Below are 24003 nucleotides of genomic sequence, written 5' to 3'. Positions count from 1 at the left end.
GCCTTTTCACTGCAAGAAGCACAAGACAAGTCGATGTTTCCACAGCCGATGTACCGTCTACAGATTGATAATGCCAGCAGTTAAACAAGGATAATTATAACGATCTTGGGCAAATACTTGCATTGAAATTCACACTGAGCTCAGTGAGTCAGGTCTTTGTGATAACTCGCACTTCAGAAAAGAAAATGAGAGTGCAGTAGAAGATTTAAGATATGTGACTGTTGAAAAAGCCTCTAGTCAGGATGTTACCTTATAACAGAGCGATGGAGGGGCCTTGTCGAATTTCACCAGTTCTGGAGGGATGAATTTAATGGGAAAATGCACTGGTAATGCGACTGGGTGGTCAAAAGGTGACCACGTGGAGGGGCCAGCTCAGTGAGGAGCATGCAAGGGGACTTATTTTCTTGCTCCCCCCAGAGGTCACTGGGATCGCAAGAAGGCTGTTCTGTCACCTCGTGTTCCCCAAAACCTGGTGACTCCTGGCAACCCATGTTTGCCAGTTTTTAGGAGAACTCAACCTTTCTGGCAGATTTTCAGCAGTCTTTGTCTCCATTCGCCTTTTATCTGAAAAGAGGTAATTCAAGCAGTCACCAGGTCTTTAGAAAAGATGAATAGATGCACCAAAAAGGGGAGCATGGAGAGAAGTTTACGTAGGGGCTGAGTTTCTCACGTCGTTTCTCAGTTAGGTATCAGTAGGAAATTATGTTATTTTGGGGTGCAAGGCAGTTTGGAGGTTTGGGTTTGCTTCGGAAGTGGTTTCCCACTTAACAATATATATATATATATATATATATATATATATATATATATATATATATATATATATATATATATATATATATATTATAGGTAGAGTCTGTAATGCTTGTCTGACTATAGGATATAAAATTACTACAAATTAACGTAATTATTTCCTATATTTAATATATATATATATATATATATATATATATATATATATATATATATATATATATATATATATATATATATATATATATATATATATATATATATATATATATATATATATATATATATATATATATATATATATATAATCCACAGGTCATTTTCCCTTTAGAGGGGGTAGTGCCAGAATCGTGGATCTTTCTGTGTTTCAGCAAGTCTCTTTTAGGGATGAAGTTGCTGGACCTATGCTGATCTCTGATGGTAGCTGGTGGGCCGTCAGACCAGGAAGGAACCACGTCCCTTTGAATACATATATATATATATATATATATATATATATATATATATATATATATATATATATATATATATATATATATATATATATATATTATATATATATATATATATATATATATATATATATATATATATATATATATATATATATATATATATATATATATATATATATATATATATATATATATATATCGCAAAGAGAAAGAGAGAGGAAGACCCTTAGTTCACCAGCAGAACGCTGAGCTTGTGTTCGCATGGGGCGTGGTTCCCCTGGCTTGACGGCCCACCAGCTACCATCGGCGAACAGCATAGGGCCTGCGACTTCACCCGTAAAAGAGGCTTGATGAAACCCAGAATGATCGATGATTCTGGCACTAGCCCCTCTGAAGGTGAAATATATATATATATATATATATGTGTGTGTATATATATATATATATATATATATATATGTATGTATGTACATATATTCATACATACATACAGACACACGGATATTGGAATTGTAATTCACTCCCACTGAAAATGAGATGCTATCATAAGCTGCTAATCATTTAGAGGAATAAACACCCCTTAATGTGAGGTGGAGACTTGTTTATTGTTCTCCTTTGGGGAATGAGAATTGCCAAATGGTTGAGGACATTGACTCTGCAATTGGCGAAAAGAGAAAAATTTTCGTTCCACATGAAGGTCCATTTGTTGCCAATTTCGAATTTCTGTAAGCTGCTAAAAGTTAAATTTTGAAAAAACAAGAATAAAAGTAATAATAGTAATAGCAGCATTACTCAACACAGGGTATAGAATTAATAAGAATGATAGTAGCCTGAAGAACTTTCACAAGACACCTGAAAGATGTCTTCTTCATGAACGTGCCTTGTAGACTTTTGACGAGCTCAAGGCATATCCGCCAGACGGATGCTCAGAACGTCAGGAGATGTTCAAGTGGGTCGTCCTTGAAGTCGCAAGTCGCCCTTGGAGTGGCAAGGCCCCTGGTAATCTCGGTTTAATCTCTCCCGGCCCTCTTTGTGTGCCTGGATGCATTGTCGGAGGGAGAAGTTTCATAAAACCGTTCTGGCGTCCTCATTCGAGATTTTGAATAGACTCTGTTTGCTTTTTCAAGATAATTTAAGTCGATTTTAATTCACGTCTATATACACACACACGTATATATATATGTATGTGTGTGTGTGTGTGTGTAGACTTTTGGGTTGTCATGGTCTTTTCGAAATGAAGTTGTTTGCTCCATCTCCTGCTGTACCTTTGTAGGCAACCCACTTTAGTTGTCTAATCACCAGATACATAATCAATGTATATATATATACACACATATATATATACTGCATATGTAGCCAGAGAAAAAAAGGCACTACAGACATCATTCATCTGGCACCTTTATATGTCACTAAGCATTCCGTGTGGCTTGGAATTCACGCTGTTTTCATCGTGCTTTAATTTGGAGTTGTAGACTGCGTTTCGTGAATGTATCAGTGGCTCTTTCCCCGATTAAATTTCTTGGTTCCTGTTGGTTATTATTATATGAGCTTAATGGCGTGCGCTACACTGCGCTGGAACGTGGCACTCCCCATAATGTCTTCCCTACCATCCCAATCCTGTATCTACCCCACCCCCACCCTGGGCGAACAAACAGGTTTGCAGGAAGAGGGTGGATGTGTCATGTCTCCCCGACCTTCCTGATCCCCTACCTATCCAGCCCCCAACTGGGGTGGACAAACAGGTTTGCAGGAAGAGGGTGGATGTGTTGTTTCCCCGACCTTCCAGATCCCCTACCTACCCAGCCACCACCTGGGGTGGACAAACAGGTTTGCAGGAGGAGGGAGGTTTTGTGTCATGTCTCCCTTATCCACATGATCCCCTCCCTACCCCGACCACAGCTGGGGCGGACAAACAAGAAATAGCCACTCGGATTTTATTATTATTTATTTTCCCATAATCCTTTCTACAAGGTGTTAGCCATCTGGTTCTCAGAAGATGTTTTGGGGATGAAGGCGCTAGCCCATACTTCAACTATAAATCACTGCAGTCGAGTAACCACTTAGTACGTCAGTCACTACTTTCGGTTGGTGAACGAGTAAACGAGCCCAAAGCCATTCCTTCCCCTCAGGATTGTACAAGGGTCTTTCGTTGGTGAGCCAAGATAATGAAGCAATAAGATACTTGAACCATGTAGGTGTTATTATTGTTGTGAAATTTAATTTTACGTAAATTTGTTAAGCTTTCCTTTTTTAGTCCCTTAATGCTTCATAAACGATATAAAGATCCTTATAAAAGGCAATCATAGCTTTAAAATAAGACTGTTCAAAGGAGAGAGAGAGAGAGAGAGAGAGAGAGAGAGAGAGAGAGAGAGAGAGAGAGAGAGAGACTTCGGATGTTGATGCCGTGACGATTGTAAAAAAACTGAAGGCGAGATTTAGAACAAGTACAGTATATTGTTGATTTCATCTTGCAGTTCTTTTGAAAGACTTGTCACATGACTTGGAAATCCGTTCGCAGCATTAAAAGTCACGAATCTTAACCTTCGCTCTCACTGTGTTCTCGGTCAGTCACTTGGGTTTATTAAATAAATTAAGTTCTTTCTCTCTTACGTATTGTGTTTCCTAATACTTGTTGGACCCAATATGATATGTTTTGAAAGATAAGTATATGTGTATACACACATACATACAGACACACACATATATATGGATAAATAAATAGATAGATAGATAGATATCTGTGTGTATGTATGTCCGTGTGTGTTTATGAAATTATTTGTCATTATTATACCCATCCCATGGGAGGGAAGTGCCAACAGTGCCCCGCACGCTTTGCATTGTAGGCATTACTTTAGGTTCTTTGCAGCGTCCCTTCGGCCCTGTCTCCAACTCCTTTCATTCCCTTTACTATACTGTACATTCGTTCATATTCTCGTTCTTCCATCTTAGCTTAAACTTTACGTTCCATTTCACTATTATACTTAAATAACATGCCACAAGGCATAATTCGTAATTTGTTCAGAGTAGTTTGACTGAAAATTATTCCCTAATGTATATCGAATCTGTAATGGTTATGTTACTCTATATATTACACACACACACACACACACACACATATATATATATATATACATACACACACATATAAATGCGTATGCATGTTTGTACATGATACACACAGATATCTGTAAATATTTTAATTCAACCTTCAACAGACACTTCCTTCCTTACCTTGGCATGGGAGGCAAGGATGGTTCGTTGAAAACAGTTTCCCAAATTTCCCTTTAGTTTCATAACCTCACAGAAAAGGCATCGTGTGACATGTCAGCCCGTAGAGTAATGAGTGCAGTCATGTCTCTCTAAGGTTGTAAAACCGCACGTTTTCGACGTTTCCATGCTTTATTCCATACAGAGCTTTCGGCCGTTTTCCCTAACAAGTGTCCAGATGTCCCATCCACGCACCATATGTATCAACATCTCCCTCAGCAATGTTTTCCCCCCCCCTCCCGCCCCAGCAGTTTAGAAAGCATTCACGGAGCGCTGACCTCCATGTATGAAAAACTCCCTTGATCCATTAACGCAAAAACTAACTGACTTTTTTGGCTCTGGGAAATTTTCCGTCAATTGGTTTCTGACAAACTAGATAGGTTAAACAAACAGTTAGGCATGGAGGAATCCACACGCTCTGTTTTGTAGGCAAAAGTAGGTTACTCCAAGAAGTATCCCTGCACGCGTCTTTTCTCCCTCTTTTGTCGATTTGATGTCATCAGACTCACTGAAGTCGGTTCATCCTAAAATTGGCATCCATTTAGGAATGGGTTTTTCAAAGTTCATCATATCAGTTCAGCACTTTCCTATAACACGCTGTTAGTATTATTATTATTACTGAGGGACACCCACGGCTGACCCTTATAAAGAAAAGGCTTAGGGTGAATCTTTAAAAGATTTCAGAGATTTCGCTTTCTGGACGTCCTTTTCCTTTCCCCTATGTCTTTATTCATTTTTTTCTGGAATCTGCCGTTTTTATCCTTTTATCTTCATTTTCATTTTTCCTCAAGGGACTATCATGTTTTTGGCATTCCAAAACGATACATACAGAGGTTACTATCGATATTCTTCGTCGTTAACCTTCATGTGCACTAAATCAAAACAACGTTTACGTCCCTTCTATTCTTTCTCCTCCCAGATGGTAAACCTTTACATTATTTAATGTCTTTTTCCTTAACAGCCTCACTGACTAAAATGGCTATTTTTCCATTAAGACAAAAATTGATTTTGTTATTATTATTCAAATGAATTAAACGCTTTAGTAACTAATACAAATCAGACTAAAAGTGCACTTGTGAAAAAAAAGCAGAACATTACAATGAAATACAATATAAATGAAGATGCAAGAAAATCCAGTTATGCCAAACATGAATTTTCTAAAAATCAGCAGCTTGCAAAGTCTTGACTGAATGATCACTCTTATTTGAATAAAAATGTCTTCAAATAAGTTACATTTCCTCACAAGCTTCTCGTGCAAAGAACCACTGCCCTTTTCCCCTAGTACCTCTGTGTCATCTGCATTTCATGAACAATGTTGATGAAATTGTGATTTATTCTGTCATTTAGTTGATGAAGTAACTAAATAGAAAAATACCATGTCTTTTCTCCTCCCAGATGGAATTAAGTAAGGTTTTGCTTAAATAAGGGGTCAATTATTATTTTCATTATTCAAAATGAGATTAAACAGTTAAAATGCAAGAACTTAATTAGTACTATATACCAGAATTTTTAAAACCAAACCACAAAATAAATACGAAATAAACTATTAGAAATAAATGCATATACTTGCTAACAAATAAACAGCGATTCACATTTAGTTGCTGAAGTAACAAGCCAATTAGAACGTGAATTATTTTACGTTGGCTAAGAGCCACTTGCTGATTACCTAGCTGGGAAGGACAGACTTATTTTGTGGAATCCGAACCAGTTAATACCGAGAAAGGAATTTCTATCACCAGAAACAAATTCCTCTAATTCTTCATTGGCCGGCCGGAGAATCGAACGCAGGCCCAGCAGAGTGCTAGCCGAGAACAATATCGACCAGCCCAACGAGGAACAGTAAACAGCTTAAAAGGCGAACTAGCAAGCAAAGGGAAATGCGCATAAATGTACCCTAACTAATGGAAAAACACAGCGATTATTCTCTCTCTATATTCTCAATATATGCCTGCGCATAATGTATGCATATTCATGTTTATGACTGATAATATTGTTGTTTATCTTAGCGTCGTCAGTTCTGTTGAAGCCCAGTATTAAAAAAACCATGATGAAGCGGAGTTCAAAGGATGCCAACTCAAAGCCATTGTTATGTTAATGATAAAACATCATCTTTATCAGCATAAATATTTATTAATGGTCTGCGCTCGGGGATTACTCACACCCCAATTTACGTCAGTTAATGTGTCTCTTTTATTATTAATGTTGCCTCTCTCTCTCTCTCTCTCTCTGTCTCTCTCTCTCTCTCTCTCTCTCTCTCTCTCTCTCTCTCTCTCTCTCTCTCTCTCTCTCTTCACAAACGTGTATATAAATACGAATACACTATATATATATATATATATATATATATATATATATATATATATATATATATATATATATATATATATATATTAGTTATTTGTGTGTTTTCTTTTGTGTGTAGTCCTCATTTGTACAGTACTTATTTCTATATATATATATATATATAAATATATATATATATATATATATATATATATATATATATATATATATATATAAATAATACTTATATATATATATATTTTGTTGTTGTGTTTGCTTTTGTGTGTAGTCCTCATTTGTACATTACTTATTTGTATACAGTGAAGATGTAAAAAAAAATTGGAGGGAGGAAAGTGAGTAAAGGCACCGGGACAATAGCCGGAGGGTTTGGGTGGTCCGACTTCTTCCTGAGGTGAGAAATATTTGTTGCTAGAGCAAATTCATCTACACAACTCTTAGAGATACTAATAGATGGGTGCTCTAAGGGTTATATGGGTCTTCCCCATTTTCAGGGACTTGAGAACACTACAGACCTGGAACACTGATACGCTAGCATAAAGAAAGTTAAGTATACCTTAGTTTAACCAGACCACTGAGATGATTAACAGCTTTCCCAGGGCTGGCCCGAAGGATTAGACTTATTTTACGTGGCTAAGAACCAACTGGTTACCTAGCAACGGGACCTACAGCTTATTGTGGAATCCGAGCCACATTATAGCGAGAAATGAATTTCTATCACCAGAAATAAATTCCTCTAATTCTTCATTGGCCGGTCGGGGACTCGAACTCGGGCCTAGCAGAGAGTCAGAGTTGTTTGGAGGCTGAATAACAGCGTTAGCCGAACTGGAGTCATCTGAAGATGAGTTAAAGAAACTCACCAAAGTGAGGAGAATTAGGAAGCTAGGGAGTAGCTCAGTCGAAGAGTTAATAAAATAATATAGTTTCTTTGTGGAAATCGGTAATACTCGGTTAGCAGTTTTGATGTTTATTCCTTCCTTATATTACCAAGATGTGCGAATATTTACGTGCTTCCCTTTCTCCTGAATCTTAGAAAGGGCAAAATTGCACGGCTATAGAAGAGAATATTCATATTTGTTGTCAATCACGCGGAACCCTTGACAGTCACGCTTCACTCCACAGTATCTATATTAGATCTTGAACTGGAAACTGGATGTTGCATCTGGGAATTATTTTAAGGACATTTCCCCCAAATTCGCTTCCATTGATTTGTTTGTCGCTCGTGATTTTTCGTTTTTGTAGAGGTATTCCATTCTGTGGAAGGTTGATTAATAGTTGAATGGAATTTCTGGGCTGTTCCATGTCAGTGTGTGCACAGTATGAGTGAAAACAACGAATAGTATCCTGAGAATGTTTAGCTATGCCCGGTATGACTCAATATACAGTTTTCTTTTTGGAGAAGAAGCATTTCATGATTGAACCAGAGTGAAAAATTAATAACGATAGTATCCTGAGAATGTTTAGCTATGACCGGTATGACTCAATATATAGCTTTCTTTTTGGAGAGGAAGCATTTCATAATTGAACCAGCGTTACAAAGAGAAAGGAGGTTTCATACATATGTGAATTTCATCGAATGCTGAATTTTCTGCTATTTGGGCTGTGATAATTCTGTTTGCGTCATTTAAATTTGACAGTTTGAGTGTTGTTTGTTTGTTTGCTTGTTTTGTTAGTTCTTTTGTTAGAATATTTCTCCATATGGGTTAAGTAGGTGAATGATCTTAAATTGGACGTGTAGCATAAATGAAAATATGTGGTTATTATGTCTTTTTGGATGTCCTATTTAGTTGCCTTACTCCGAATGATGACCGTAATTTACAACCAATATCTCGAAACCTTGGGATGTGCCATGGTCTAGTGAAGATAGCCGCCCATAGTCTTGTGCAAAATTTTTCTTCCTTGATAGTACACAGTTACGCTAGTTTTCTCTTTTTTATTTTAAAAGAATGTTTTTTAAATGACAAAATGTATCAATTCTTTATTTTTTACTGATTACTCTTTAGCCGTGTTTATGCGAATACGTGGGCATTTATAATAATAATAATAATAATAATAATAATAATAATAATAATAATAATAATAATAATAACCCTGTGTGAATTAACCTTACGGAGCAAACTGCAGGTTATGAGATGTCCCCTGTTTAAGGAGAATTGGCAAGTTTGGGAAATGAGCGTTATGGAATCTTCCGTAATTCAGGAATATTGAATCCCGGTGATGAGTCTCAAACGTCACGCAAATTCAGGCTCTTTCCGGCATTCGGTAAACGAGTTTTTTTTTCTTTTCAGTGAGGTCCTGTCTCGAGTCTTATCTCTCTCTCGATGGGGCTCGAACGCTGACTCGTTTTTACTTTAAATGATTAAAAACATTGGACGATTTCATTGACGATGTACTAATTCCCGATGCAGCGCCGTTGTTGGCGGGCAGTACAATGATCAAGAGAAGGGGGTGGGGTTGGGGTCGGGAGCTGGGGGTTTGTAGGAAAAGGAAGATGGATCAGCCTCAAAGGAAGGGTTGATCAATTCCTGAAAGTTGCTGAGCGATGGAATGATTCAGGTTCCACACACACACACAATAAAAGTAAGAAATGCGTCGAGGTTTCTTAGGCACAATCGAGTTTTCTGGACAGCGTCTGTATGAAACTCTCAGCCCTGGAAATGATTCAGAAAAATTCAGGAAAAGAGCATGGCGCTTCCAGACAGTGTTAAATCCTCTCTTCACCTTGAATTGAATACCCATAACAACAGCCAGGAAGAACTACTTTTGAAGCTTCTTGTAAACATAAATGCTAATGGGAGGTTGTCTTGAAGTAATTCAATGTAGCTATCTAATCAAGGTTTAGTTAAAGTTAAAGTCCTCCTGGGTCTCTGTAAGCTCATAAGGCAGGCGCTGATCTCCTGTTAATGTTAGCATATTTTTACTTTATTTATTACCATTTTTGATTAGTAAATGAAGTTAAAAAAGTTAAGTATAGCTTAATTTTACCAGACGACTGAGCTGATTAACAGCTCTCCTAGAGAGGGCTGGCCCGAAGGCTTAGACTTATTTTACGTGGCTAAGAACCAATTGGTTACTTAGCAACGGGACCTATAGCTTATTGTGGAATCCGAACCACATTATAGCGAGAAATGAATTTCTATCACCAGAAATAAATTCTTCTAATTCTTCATTGGCCGGCCGGAGACTCGAACTCAGGCCTAGCTAGTCCACAACTCTACCGACTCGCCCAAGGAAGATTAGTGAAGTATGTTGGAGAGAGAGAGAGAGAGAGAGAGAGAGAGAGAGAGAATCGGGTAGGGAGAACTACGTATGTGCGTTTATTATTTATGCAGGTAGATATTAAGAAAACAACATTCATATCATTCAAGAAAACAGGAAAATGGAGTTTAAGAATGTATTGTTTTCCAAACACTTTGTTTATTTTTGTATCCATGCATTTACAGAAAGCATGGCCAAAAATAAAAGAGAAGGTTAATGAGCCGATCTCACAGTATGGGATAACACCATACAAAGAAAATAATGAGGCAATACATATCTGTACAAGAACACATGTACAAGCGCTTAACAAGGAACGAAATGGTCTGTCTCAGGTCCGTGTGGGTAGCTCGGGACACTTGAGATCCTTCGCAATTTTCTCTTAATGAAAAGGGGTAGCTGTCCCGCTATTCGTGGTTTCTTTTCAGACCAGGCACCACATTTGATTGTATTACCCTGCTGGTGGTATCTAATCGATGATCTATAACCATATGTTGTCACCTAACTTTGGTATCATGGTCTCCACCAGTTTTGGATTTTCTTTCAGCTTGTTATTTGTCGTATGTCTTTTCATGATCAAAGAAATTGTTCTGAATTATTTTCAGTATTAAAGAAATTATTATAATTATTCCTTATGTATTCATTGCTATTTGCTATTAAATGTTTTCAGTTATCCCTTGATTTTCCTCTTTCCTTCTGTCACACACAAACACGCTATGTTCTCTTGGCTTGTTTTTTATTATGAAAATAATGACAAATTAATATTGAAGATTTGATAATAATAACATAAATTTAAAAATGGGGAAAATCTATTACAACAATATACAGTATATTATTATGATAAAATGGTTGTATACTTGTGTTTCCATCTGCTAAAATGGTTGTACTCGTGTTTCCGCTTCCTCGTGAGCTTGTGTGAGTGAAAACTGTTGTCGAAATATGCATTTATAAAACAGTTACATCTTACCCATACGTTCATGAGTCATGTCTGTTACACGAGAAGCCGTAGAATGAATGAAGCCATATATCGCTTGCCTGGAATGCTACATAATAGACCCTTTCAATTTGTCGTGAAGTTACAGGATGTTCAGGTGATGGTATTATTCCTTTAAAGGAGTTTACAGCCGTGTAAGCTGATATTCAGTGGTTAAAAGAACGTTCTCTTGTACATGATATATATATATATATATATATATATATATATATATATATATATATATATATATATATGTGTGTGTGTGTGTGTGTGTGTGTGTGTGTGTATGTATGTATGTACATGTATATTTATACACATACATACATATACAGTATATATGTGTATATATATATAATACATACATACATACATATATAATATATATACACATGTATTATAGCTAAACGAAAATGGAACTTTCTGAAGTCTTCTATTGGGCATTGCATAATGTATACATATATATATATGTATATATATATAATACATATATAATATATATACACATGTATTGTAGCTAGACGAAAATGGAACTTTCTAAAGTCTTCTATTGGTCATTGCATAATGTGTAGAAGTACATGAAATATGTGGAAACAGACACGTTAAAGGTAAAGGTAGCCAATAAAAATTATATTTAACAAACGCTACAAAGAAGGAATTTTGTGTGGATAATGCAGTTCATTTGTTGATTTCAGCCATACTGTGAGTATTTCACTAAGCTTGTCATATTTTTTATTTTGAGTCAAGATCATCAACTTTGTACTGGAACTGCAATTCTTTCAGTTGTACCATCAGTTGCCCTATTTTGTTCTTTCTTGGTTTTGCAATTGATTTTTTGTTATTATTTATTTCTTATATATAATACCTGCTCTGTAATTACTTTGATATAATTACTTTGATATTTTGTTAAATTTTTTATGTTTTATTATTTCTTTTCAGGTATGTGTAATTGAATTAATACGTAACGATGCCTGCGGGGATGGAGCCTGACGCGTTTGACATAGCATTATCATTTGTCGGTAAGTTCTTCTTTCATGTGTGCTCGCCCACAAAAGATGTTATTTCGACTTATGATTATTGATAGTCTTGAGACGAAAGGCAATGAAGAGGTACTGCGGTCTTTGAATGGTGAACCTATTTTATTCGTTCATTCATTATTAGATCATCTTATCTATAGACGGTTATTTAAGTTAAGCATACCTTTGTTTAACCAGACCACTGAGCTGATTAACAGCTCTTCTAGGGCTGGCCCAAAGGATTAGATTTTATTTTACGTGGTAAGAACCAGTTGGTTACCTAGCAACGGGACCTACAGCTTATTGTCGAATCCGAACCACATTATAGCGAGATGTGAATTTCTATCACCAGAAATAAATTCCTCAAATTTTTCATTGGCCGGTCGGAGACTCGAACGCGGGCCCAGAGTGCTAGCCGAGAACGATATATACCCTCCAACGAGGAACTCAGAGATTGTTATTAATCATTTGCATTCATTTTGCTCATTTCTTCTTGGTTGGTTTGTTTTATCATGTTTTACTCTCTCTCTCTCTCTCTCTCTCTCTCTCTCTCTCTCTCTCTCTCTCTCTCTCTCTAATAATAATAATAATAAATCTCTCGTAGTGTCATAACCATTAATAGAAAATGAGACTCTCTCTCTCTCTCTCTCTCTCTCTCTCTCTCTCTCTCTCTCTCTCTCTCTCTCTCTAATAATAATAATAGTGTCATAACCATTAATAATAATAATAATAATAATAATAATAATAAATCTCTCTAATGTCATAACCATTAATAGAAAAATGAGAACTCTCTCTCTCTCTCTCTCTCTAATAATAATAATAATAATAAATCTCTCGTAGTGTCATAACCATTAATAGAAAAATGAGACTCTCTCTCTCTCTCTCTCTCTCTCTCTCTGGGATTTACTACTGATGGTAGAATACGGGTTGCATGCCAACTGTTTTGTGAAACTCATTCCATAAATAAAATGATCAAATTTAGTACCTTCATCGTAATTTTTCAGTTCTCATTTTGGGCATGGTTATTTCCAGTAAGATATTATATCTAATCGCCAGTTTGACATTCAGCAATTTATTCATCGTCACCATTAAGAAATAAGCCATCATCATCTTCATTATAATCATTATCATCGTCACCGTAATTTACATTTTCCCTTTCATGTTGTTAATTCTCAACGTCACTGACAAACTATAGAGGCATTTTCTTTTTTGGATAAGCACTTTCGCTCGTTAGATTTGTAAGACTGAACAGAGTCAAGGTAGCAAAGTACAGGATATAACATCTGACTCTTTTTTCCAACTTTTCTCGTATGAAAGAAGCTCTAACGCGAATGGAGAAAAGTCTTTTCCATGATTACTGTAATCTGTCATCGTTCCAAAGGCAGGTCTGTACCTTCCTGCAGTGACAGTGCCCATTCCCGTCTCTCCCTTCTCCTGTCTGGTTTTCTGTTTCGTCAGACGTTCGATTGGTGAAGTCAGTCCGCATCGGCCTTCGCTAAAAAAACAAAAAAACAAACGAAAGAGCTAGCAGCAAGTTTTTTTTCCTTTTGAAAGGTCGCACTCCAACGACGATCCTCGGGGTCACGGTCGACAGTGACCCTGTTGACAGGTCATTGCATTTGATTCCATTCATGATCAAGGTTACAAGACTGCCTAATATCACACGGCACTTGAAACTTTCTTCTGCGTCCTATCCCACCGGCTCGGGTGTTCAAGGACTAACCATCATTTTCGAGGACCTTGTATCTCTGTCTCATTGCAACTTACCCTCTTGCTTTTTTTTTTTTTAATCTGTGATGTCCTGATTCATGTTCGGTGATAAGGCTGAAAGGGTTATGGCTAAAAATCATTAAAAAAATATTTTAAACGACTTATCTGTTCAAATGGCAACAAACAGTGTTCTTTAAACGAGGGGGTCAGTAGATTCATGAAGCACAATGGAAGGTGGATAATTCGCAATGTTGTCAGGCAGACGGAGGAAAACCAGCTGACCATAAGATAGGTGGTTTCTACGCAATACTTTCCGGGCTGTAAAATCGATCTGCACAGCGAGACCGAGACAGGGCGTGGCATATACACCAAACTCTCAAGAGCAACGACCAAATTAATATCTATAGCAGAACTGGGCAGTACATTACATTTCACCTGTTCATTTTTTAAACCAAAAACAGTGGGACGGAAAATTCATTGCCTTAATCAAGCCTAAAGATCAAAAGAAGACAAGAATAGGAAAGGAAAAAGTGTGGATGTTATTGTCCAAAGAAGCAATGAACCTCCATCGAAATGATGGCAGGTTTTAAACTTCCATATAAATATAGTCAACGATCATAGAGAAGTTTGACGCGTAATTTACAGAAATGAAACTTCAGCACCATTAACTTACAAATCATACAGATTTAATAAAGAATTTTAAATACGTTAAATTTTTAAGTTCAACATTTGATTATCTGAGAGTCCTCGTTAGTTTTTCGTCACAAAGCTTTGCATTGACTGAACGTAACTGACGCAATGTTCTGATCAGAGTCTCTACCTACGGCTCGAGAAGGCTCAGTGGTTCACAAAAGGAGGTATGAGGGCAATCAGATGGTTGATGAGAGAAAGAGAGGGGGAGAGAGAGAAAGTATGATGATGTTGCTCATGATAAACTTCTTAATAAAATCATTACGGTTTAAACCAAACAATTAATACAGTCATGGCAGTTGCAGTTTAAGTCATTTAAATAAATCCATCGTAATACAATGTCATATTTACATTATTCTCATTTTATAACCGATGTAATTCCATGTTAAGTGAAACTGGCAGTCAGTGGGAGATCACATAAGTTAGAGGGAGTGCTCGGTTTTAGACTACTGTTATTGCCTGTGTAAGAAGGATGACTGTATTACAGGATTTTGTACTTTTGGGGCTTCGCTATTTGCTGACCTTTGTGGCATTCAAGGTTAACCTAATTAATGGCTTTTATTTGTTCTTCTTCTGTAATATAAAATTCCTATTGATAGTCAGGCAAAGGTTGGCCACCGTGAAAACACTAATCTATTGTGTTGTTGTAAATCAAGTGTAAATCTGAGAGTAAAGGGAATTTCGGAAGCTTTTCTTGTTCAAAGGTTTTTTATGGAGAGTGTCGAGAAAGCTTTGAGTGAAACTACACAAAATAAGAAGAGAATAATGAAGAAAGCTAGTCTCATAAATGAAGGGTCAACGGGGTTGGATCAGTGCTCCATAATACGGAGTGTCTTCTTATCGTCTCTTTATCCTCGTAAGTAGATTGTCAGCTTAGTTTATATTAAATGGCCCATAACAACGCATTTAAAAATGTAGTTTTTAGTTTTCTGTAGAAGAAAACTGTTGAGATGGCTAGTTATCTGTCCGTCGGCACTTTTTCTGTCCGCCCTTAGATCTTAAAAACTGCTGAGGCTAGAGGGCTGCAAGTTGTTATGTTGATCATCCACCCTCCAATCATCAAACATACCAAATTGCAGCCCTCTAGCCTCAGCAGTTTTTATTTTATTTAAGGTCAAATTTAGCCATGATCGTGCGTCTTGCACCGCTGTAGGAGCCAACAACACAGGCCGCCACCGGGCTGTGGCTGAAAGTTTCATGGGGCGCGGTTGAGAGTTTCATGGGCTGTGGCTGAGAGTTTCTTACAGCATTATACGCTGTACAGAAAAGCTCGATTGCGCCGAAGAAACTTCGGCGCATTAATTTTCATCTGCGAAAATGAATTATATTGATTTAGAGTGACGAATATCCAGTGCATGAAGGTCACTTTGAAAGAGTCTGCAGGTTGTTGTAAGAAGATGACAACTTCGACTCATGAGGGCTGTAGGAAGTCATTAGAGCGCTTGAGATAGCAGAGAGAATGACGGAGCCTCAAGTTGCGACGCAAAGGAAAAATGGAGATACATGCGTTTGCCTGTTCTTTTTTCCCTCTATTTTTCCATCTCGCCTCTTTTACTTTAAATTTTTAACGTTTTTTAATAGAAGGTACTGGGTTCTGGATCAATATTATGAAACTTATGGCTTCCCAAAAGTTGTTCAGTCGCTGCTGCAGGAAAGTAAATTAATGGTCGACTTGTGTTCTCAAAATACGGCAAAGCCACCTGTTCCTTAGCCCACTGCAAAATCTCATTGGCATGCACTGATAACTTTTTGCGATAGACAAAGAAAAAGGAAAGATTACTCTGGTGGATACAAAACCCTGTCCGAAATCCCCGGGCGCCTTGCATTTTGAAAGCAGCCGCTTATCGACTAACATTTCAAGAAATCCTCGCGGCAAGAAAGTCCAGATTTCCATCATCTGCCTGACGTCCAAAATTTCTCAAATTAAAGGTAGCAAATACGAGACCCGAATGGGGGAATAAGAAAAATAATAGATTCCACAAAGGCATTTGTAACTGAAAGGAAAATGATACTTCCTCCAATGCGACACCCGTGACGACATACAGACATGACAAACAAATCCTTTCATCGGACGGTAGTGATGTAAAGTAGAAAAAAGGTCCCTCATACGGGACATCATTGAATAAGACGAAATGAAGAGATAATAAGCTAACTAAGAAGGATCCGTCAGTGACCAGTGCCGTTGCGACACCAGCGCATGTTCAAACATCAGTCAGTCATTCGTTTTATTGTACACCTGGCTGGAGATGAATATACCCGTCTGAGGCGGACACAGCTGGATAAAGATTATCCAGATAAGGATGTCATTATGGTGATTTCGTTCCTTTGAGAAGTGGGTAGGGTAGGGTACTCAAGGGGTGGACATTTGCACCCGCTGCGGGCTGAAGAACACCCAGTGGGCTTGAGGTTTCGTGCTCCGAATACCAGTAAAATGTCGGTAGCTTCTGATGTTATTTTTTCATTCTTGTTTTATTGCTTTTATGGTCTTAATTTCCGTAATTATTGTTATTATCATTATATTGTCGTGTTAATTGTTATCGCTGTTACTGGCGTGCTAGAGGAAAACACTGTAGTTTGTGTAATCAATTCTGAACAAATAGAAAGTTACATGATGATGTATATATTCAGGAATTTGTACACAATGAAAATAGCAAAAGGTCAAAATCACATGACAACCAAAGGAGGAAAAAGCCAACGTTACAACAGAATATTGACGTGAAAGAGATATTTGGTAAAAATGGAACAATATTCAAAGTTCAAAGTACTTTTCGTCAGGTAGTCGTTTGTATGTTAGCAGCCCTTTTCGAATTCTTTCCCGTCTTGAAGGAGGTCTACCTGCTCTCCAGGTGGTCAACATTGCAGTGTTGAAGGCGTCGCTCTCCCTCCGTCGGCGGCTGCACCTTAGTCATGCCTGTTGCAATCACACGAGGAACAGCGTGATCCTGAGAGGTATACGTGGTTTTATGGACTTTAGGTATATGATTTAAAATCATATTAATAAATAATTTTTCTTGGCTAAAAATTTTTTTAACTGTAGGGGCGTAAAGAACGTATCTTTACACGCCTTTAAACAGACCTTTATATATAAGTTTGCTGTTTTTAAAATCAGCCATGTGGTGAATGTCAGAAGCACGAACGTCTTACAAAACTCAAGTATGATTTTTGGAGCAGTCTTTAAATTTGCGCAGCCGGTATCAACGTCACCCACAGCTTGCGCTGAGCGTGAGCTTCCGTCAATCACGATTAGCTTTAACAAAAGGCTGTACTTAGGAGGCCAATAGACCAGTCATCTTCAAATCAAGGCTGATCCAGATTTTGATAGTTTTTGAGGGATGGATCAAGCTTAAATCCATGAGAGAGTTTGGTACAGTTTGTTTGGTGGGGTGGGAGTTAGCTCGATTGCATGCTCGTTTATAACCGTTCAATTCCATTTTGTCATTTTCCATACAGCTTTTTCAGTTGGCGGTGCTGGGATTCTATCGATTTACTGAGACGTCTTTTGACACGGCCCAGTGGCCAAAGGTGCCAGTAAGGTCTCACATATTCTCCTCACCTTTCGCAGAAATATATGATAGAACGAAATCTAACGCATTACCAAAAATAGGAATAATAAAATAAAATAGAAATATTATGAGGTAATAACATAACAGTACATTTATTATTTAGAGTAGTAGTAAAAGCAGTATTAGTAGCAATAGCTGTCAGTCGAAACAACTGAGTATAGGTAAATATGTTAGTGTACTTCCACACCCTCTGAAAGGTTAGTTGAGGCTAAGCTAAGCTCAGCAGCGACAGTCTAGATATAAATGATCGAGCATGTATAATACTTTTATTTGAAAAAAAAAAAGAATAACATTGACGTAACTTTACTGTCGTTCAAATGGATACTGTTGCTCTATCCGTTTACCGTCAATTTGATCCTGAGGAAACGTTACAAATCTCAGGTATCTGGTTCGTAATTAGGCAGACCCCAGGTATCATGTATTGATTACTAAGTTTGCATCAGTGATCCAGAAGAAGAAACCTTATAAGGAATTTAATTACAATCTTTGGTGGAAAGTATATGCTGTTATTGCAGCTGGTCGGTCAAGGAAACAATTAATATTATCACTGCAGAAAAAGCATATGAAAAGTTCTTGCTGTAGCTCTTGTAATGTTTAGTGGGGAGACTATCTCCATTATATCCCTCTATTGAAAGAACAAGTAGAGATGTGAAAGTAGAAACAGCTCTACATTCATACTTACTCCGCGGTAGAATTAACACGAGCATAAAGGGGAAAAATAAATAGGTAAGGCTTGGTCCCGGACGAAGCGCAGGATTTCCGTTTCTTGAAGGACCCAAGGTTATAATGGCTGGGGGAAACGGGAGCAGGAAGAGAGGTCCAAAGCTGTTCTCTAATGGAAAGGCCGGTGGGATGGGCAACCCGATGATCCCTGACCCCGCTTTGGCGTTGCAGTTTTACTCCAGTTGTATGAATCTTAAAATTTATTTAATGGAATAAAGGTGTCCGCTAATCTCTCTTGATATTTAGGATGAGCGAAGAGCTGATTTACATCGAGTATCCAAGGCGGAAAGGCAATGGAAGCTTTACACGAGATGTACATTAGCAGTACAATTCAATATTTTAAAACCATCCCGTCCCATTAAGATGGGACACAAAGCTCACTTACGGTGATCTTGTACAGATAATAATAATAATAATAATAATAATAATAATAATAATAATAATAAAATAATAATAATAATAATAGATACTACTATTATTATTGCTATCAGATAACCGGGTAACAAATAACAAAAGACGATGTTGGACATTAGTGGAAATCTTGCGCTACTCAGTCGAAAAGACATCTTCAAGTAATTATTCATGACAGGTAATTATCGAACGTCCCACTTAGAGACTAAGTTGTTTGGTGCGTGTTTGCCTTCAAGATGCAAACGGCCACTTCAAATAAAAGCTGGAAAATTTCACAGAAGAAGTATGAAGCTCCTGGTACCGAGCGCAAAATAGTCGCTCTACACACACACACACACACACACACACACACACACACACACACCTGTTTAGGCTGACCTAAATTACGGAAATTTTTTTTTGGTTGCAAACCTGTCCTCCTGCTCTTCCTTCGGTCGTCTGGGAAAATCGACGTTTGATGCTTTGGCGAGATCTCATTCATGTCGTGTGATTGACGCAGTTACCTGCCTACCTTCCTCCCCCTCCCGCGTATCATCATCAATATCATCATCATCACCATCATCATCATCATCATCATCATCATCGACCTTTGGATCTTCATATGCCTCCTCCTCCTCCTCCTCCTCCTCCTCCTCCTCCTCCTCCTCCTCCTCCTCCTCCTCCTCCTCCTCCTCCTTCCCCCTCCTCTTCCTCCTCTGGAGCAAGACAGCGCCTTTGCAATTCTAGTCGTCAGTTGGGCTGGAGCTACGGCCCGAGAAGGATGTCTGTGTAACAGGTGTGTGCGCGTGTCTGTGCGTCTGCGCGTTGCGTTGCAATGACTGTGCGTGTCAGTCAAGTTGCTGGATTTCGCAGTGTTTGCCGTTTGCTGTTGATATTCCTTGTGGAAAATAGCCTTCGCTACATGATTATTTGTATTTATTGTTTTCTATAAATATGTAAATAAACTTTTGCTGTGAACAAGTTTATTTTGATTCGCTTTGGGAGAAGAAGCTGATGTGGTCCTGATAACCTTTTTTGGGAATGAGTCTACGTTAAAAAGTGAAAAAAAAAAGAAACAGACGAACCGGAGTTGACAGTGAAGCTTTTGGTCAGAGGAAATATGAATTGTTTAATGTGATTTGAAAATGCATTTATTCCAACAAGTGATTATGAATAATTAAAACAATTATACTGATCATGGCCTCTTTAATAAAGTTTATTAGTAAGTCTTTTCCCATGTGGTGGGTGTAAGTGCAGTATCATGATACACACACACATATATATATGTGTGTGTGTGTATATATATAATATATAAATATATATATATACTGTATATATATATATATATATATATATATATATATATATATATATATATATAGATGTATGTATATACACAAAAGTATATATATATCTCCGTGCAACGAAGGGAAGGAGTTGAAAATGAATATATATACATATATATAATATATATACTTGTATATATGTATATATATACACATACATACATGTATTATATCTATATATAAATATAAACATAAATATATGTATATGCGTATATATACATATATGTATGTATATATATGTGTCGTATTGTATTGCACGTACATACACATACCGGGCTTCCATACAATACGTGTTTGTACCTCTGAATAAGTGTAATACCTTCCAGATACCACAGTGTTCGGTCTCAGGAACTGAGCAGAGCTCTCACTTACCGTGCGCAGCAAATGTGTGTGTGGTTTTTTTGCGTAAGCTGAGATGACGTGAACTATCATATCTTTATGCAGCAACATGAAACATTTCTACTTACGATATCTGTGACATTCTCTTATACTAACTACCGCGAGCGTCTGAGTTCTCATGTTTCGCGTTTTTAGCATCCAACGATACAAACCTAAACTGTATTTATAAAATAGTAAGGATTTTATGTATGCCAAGTGTATTGGTGTTAAATTGTACTTGCTTTAGGTTTGAATTTTAAGCTGAGGCTTTGAACTCTTTGTCTTAAAATGTTACATACCGTCACTAATTATTTTAAGAGTAGAACGATTTCAATCAGTAACACATATTTTATACTTTTGCATATCTGTAAACATACACATATATATATATATATATATATATATATATATATATATATATATATATATATATACAGTACATATATATGTATTGTACATATATATATATATATATATATATATATATATATATATATATATATATATATATATATATATGTACATATATATATAGGTATATATATACAGTATATATATATGTATTGTATATATATATATATATATATATATATATATATATATATATATATATATATATATATATATATATATATATATAGAGAGAGAGAGAGAGATATATAGAGAGAGAGAGAGAGAGAGAGAGAGAGAGAGAAAGCAGTAAGTATGGGAAGAAGGACAATTCCCTTTTTCATTATACTTTATTTGACTGATGTTTCAGGACCACCTCTGCCCCATTCTAAGAGCTGTAATGCTGAAAAATAAAAGTTAGAACAGATTCAGACTTAAAGATTTTTTAACACAAAATAATAAAGTATAATGGTATAACATGCTTTTACACTGTTATTTTATGTAGAAAAGATTTAAAGTTGGTTCTGTTTTTACTTTTAGTTTTCAGTTTTATAGCTTTGAGAATGAGACACAGATGGTCCTAAAATTTCGCCAAAATAATGTATAATGAACAAATGATTTGTCCATCTTCACATGTTGGTTCATCTGGTTTGCAGCAACTGCTATATATATATATATATATATATATATATATATATATATATATATATATATATATATATATATATATATATATATATATATATATATATATATATATATATATATATATATATATATATATATATATATATATATAGTTCCTCATTGGACGGGTGGGTATCATTATCAGCAAGCACCTGATGGGCCCGCGTTCGATTCTCCGACCGGCCAATGAAGAATTCTCAGCAATTTTATTTCTGGTGATAGAAATTCATTTCTCGTTATAATGTGGTTCGGATTCGAACAATAAGCTGTATGTCCCGTTGCTAGGTAACGAACTGGTTCTTAGCCACGTAAAATAAATCTAATTCTTCGGCCATTCCCTAGGAGAGCTGTTAATCAGCTCAGTGGTCTGTTAAACTAAGGTAACTTAACTTATATATACATAAATAAATATAATATATATATATATATATATATATATATACTGTATATATATAATGTGGTTGTGTGTGTGTATACATATATATATATATATGTATGTATGTATGTATGTATGTATATATATATATATATATATATATATATATATATATACATACATATACATATACATATACTGTATATGTATTTGTGTGTGTGTATTATTTGGTGATCGTGAGCTCTTTTCTCCTTTTGCGTGTGGATAACTCGGTGCATGAAAATACGGCTGTATATTTGTAGAGAAATATAAGTATGATTTATCTCTGTAGTAGTACGTCGAAACCACTTAGAGTACGACACCCAGAAATCGGTCGTTTAATTTCGAGTTTTAAGTTTTCTAGCTCAACAGACTGCAAGTCATTTTGGGTAGTGTATAATCATCAAGGCGACTTGCACGATTTACATAACTTGAGCATGATATGGAGAGACTGAGAGAAGGAGAATGATGCTCTATTTTTCCAGAGAGAGAGAGAGAGAGAGAGAGAGAGAGAGAGAGAGAGAGAGAGAGAGAGAGAGAGAGAGGTGTTAAAGGATTAGCTTGCTGAAGCGGTGGCTGAGCAGTCGCCTTTTTACACTTATAAGATTACATGTTTCTGGAAACGTTTAGTGGCTTCCAGAGGATGAAAAAGTAAGAAAGGGTACTTTTATATGTGCTTCTCTTTCTTTTCTCTTATGTATATGACTAATACCGTATATTTGTATGTATATATATATACAGTATATATATATAAATATATATATTTTATATATATATATATATATATATATATATATATATATATATATATATATATATATATATATATATATATATATATATAGAGAGAGAGAGAGAGAGAGAGAGAGAGAGAGAGAGAGAGAGAGAGAGAGACTCTGACCTTGCAAGGTGATCTAATAGAAGAAAGGTCAGGGCACCGTGGTTGGATAGTGCTCGGATACCCTTGTTTAGGCTACAGTGTATCAGAGTACACATTGCACTTTATTAACCAACAACTGTTAGTAATCTCAATGTGCAATATCGTCCTGGATTTGTTTTTTTTTTTTTTTTATTAAATTTCCTCGCACCTAACGACAATAAATAAATGTTATTATAAACGGTGGAAGAACTGAAGTAGTTAATTCATAAAAGTATTTGTTAGTGAATGCATTGGATGGTCAGAACTTGAGAGAAATTGAGAGTCACAGAATAGCTGAAGCGACGAAGGCAGCAGAATCTATGCAAAAGCTTTGTTAGGGGAAGAGTATGTATGGAAGCAAATGTTTGGATGCTTTAAGGGACTGTTGAACTAACTCTTCTTCATGGAAGTACTGAATGTCGAATGATGAAGAGCTGAAATAAGGTGGAAACAGTTGAGAAGAATTGTTTTCATAGTACATTCGGACTGAACAAGGACGAGAGTAAGAAAAGTAGAGATGCGACAAAGTTACTGTGAAACGTAATTAAATATAAGAAGAGGAATAAGAGTATTTTGAGCGGATTTGGTCACAAGGAGAACATGAAGAGCGTAGCTTGGTAAAAAGGGGGTATCATTCAGAAGGGTTGGGAGCTCTATTGTGTTATTTATATGTGTATGTATGTATATATATAAATATGTGTATGTGTGTGTGTATGTTTGTGTGTGTAGGCTATGTGCATCTATGCACGTGTGTATGTGATTTGAAACGACT

The 24003-nt window shown here is 36.4% G+C and overlaps 1 protein-coding gene across 13 annotated transcripts in view; it reads left to right on the top strand.

The window, feature by feature from the left end:
* The window catches only part of LOC136856665 (rho GTPase-activating protein 45-like), a 596905-nt gene that overhangs the window by 96584 nt on the left and 476318 nt on the right, over window positions 1-24003 (top strand). For 7 of the 13 annotated variants that reach the window (XR_010858450.1, XR_010858451.1, XR_010858449.1 and 4 more), the window contains exon 1: window positions 19849-19892. The exons of 4 other annotated variants lie outside the window; for them this stretch is intronic. The gene's annotated coding sequence lies outside the window, so the exon portion shown is untranslated. Of the gene's footprint in view, window positions 1-19805; window positions 19893-24003 lie in introns of those variants that run through there. 2 more of the 13 variants (XM_067134702.1, XM_067134695.1) reach the window with 1 other exon arrangement.

This window comes from Macrobrachium rosenbergii, chromosome 36 (assembly GCF_040412425.1).
Source record: "Macrobrachium rosenbergii isolate ZJJX-2024 chromosome 36, ASM4041242v1, whole genome shotgun sequence".
Classification (NCBI taxonomy): Eukaryota; Metazoa; Arthropoda; class Malacostraca; order Decapoda; family Palaemonidae; genus Macrobrachium; species Macrobrachium rosenbergii.
The sequence above is the reverse complement of the archived record's forward strand: the minus strand, read 5'-3'. Positions and strand labels throughout refer to the sequence as shown.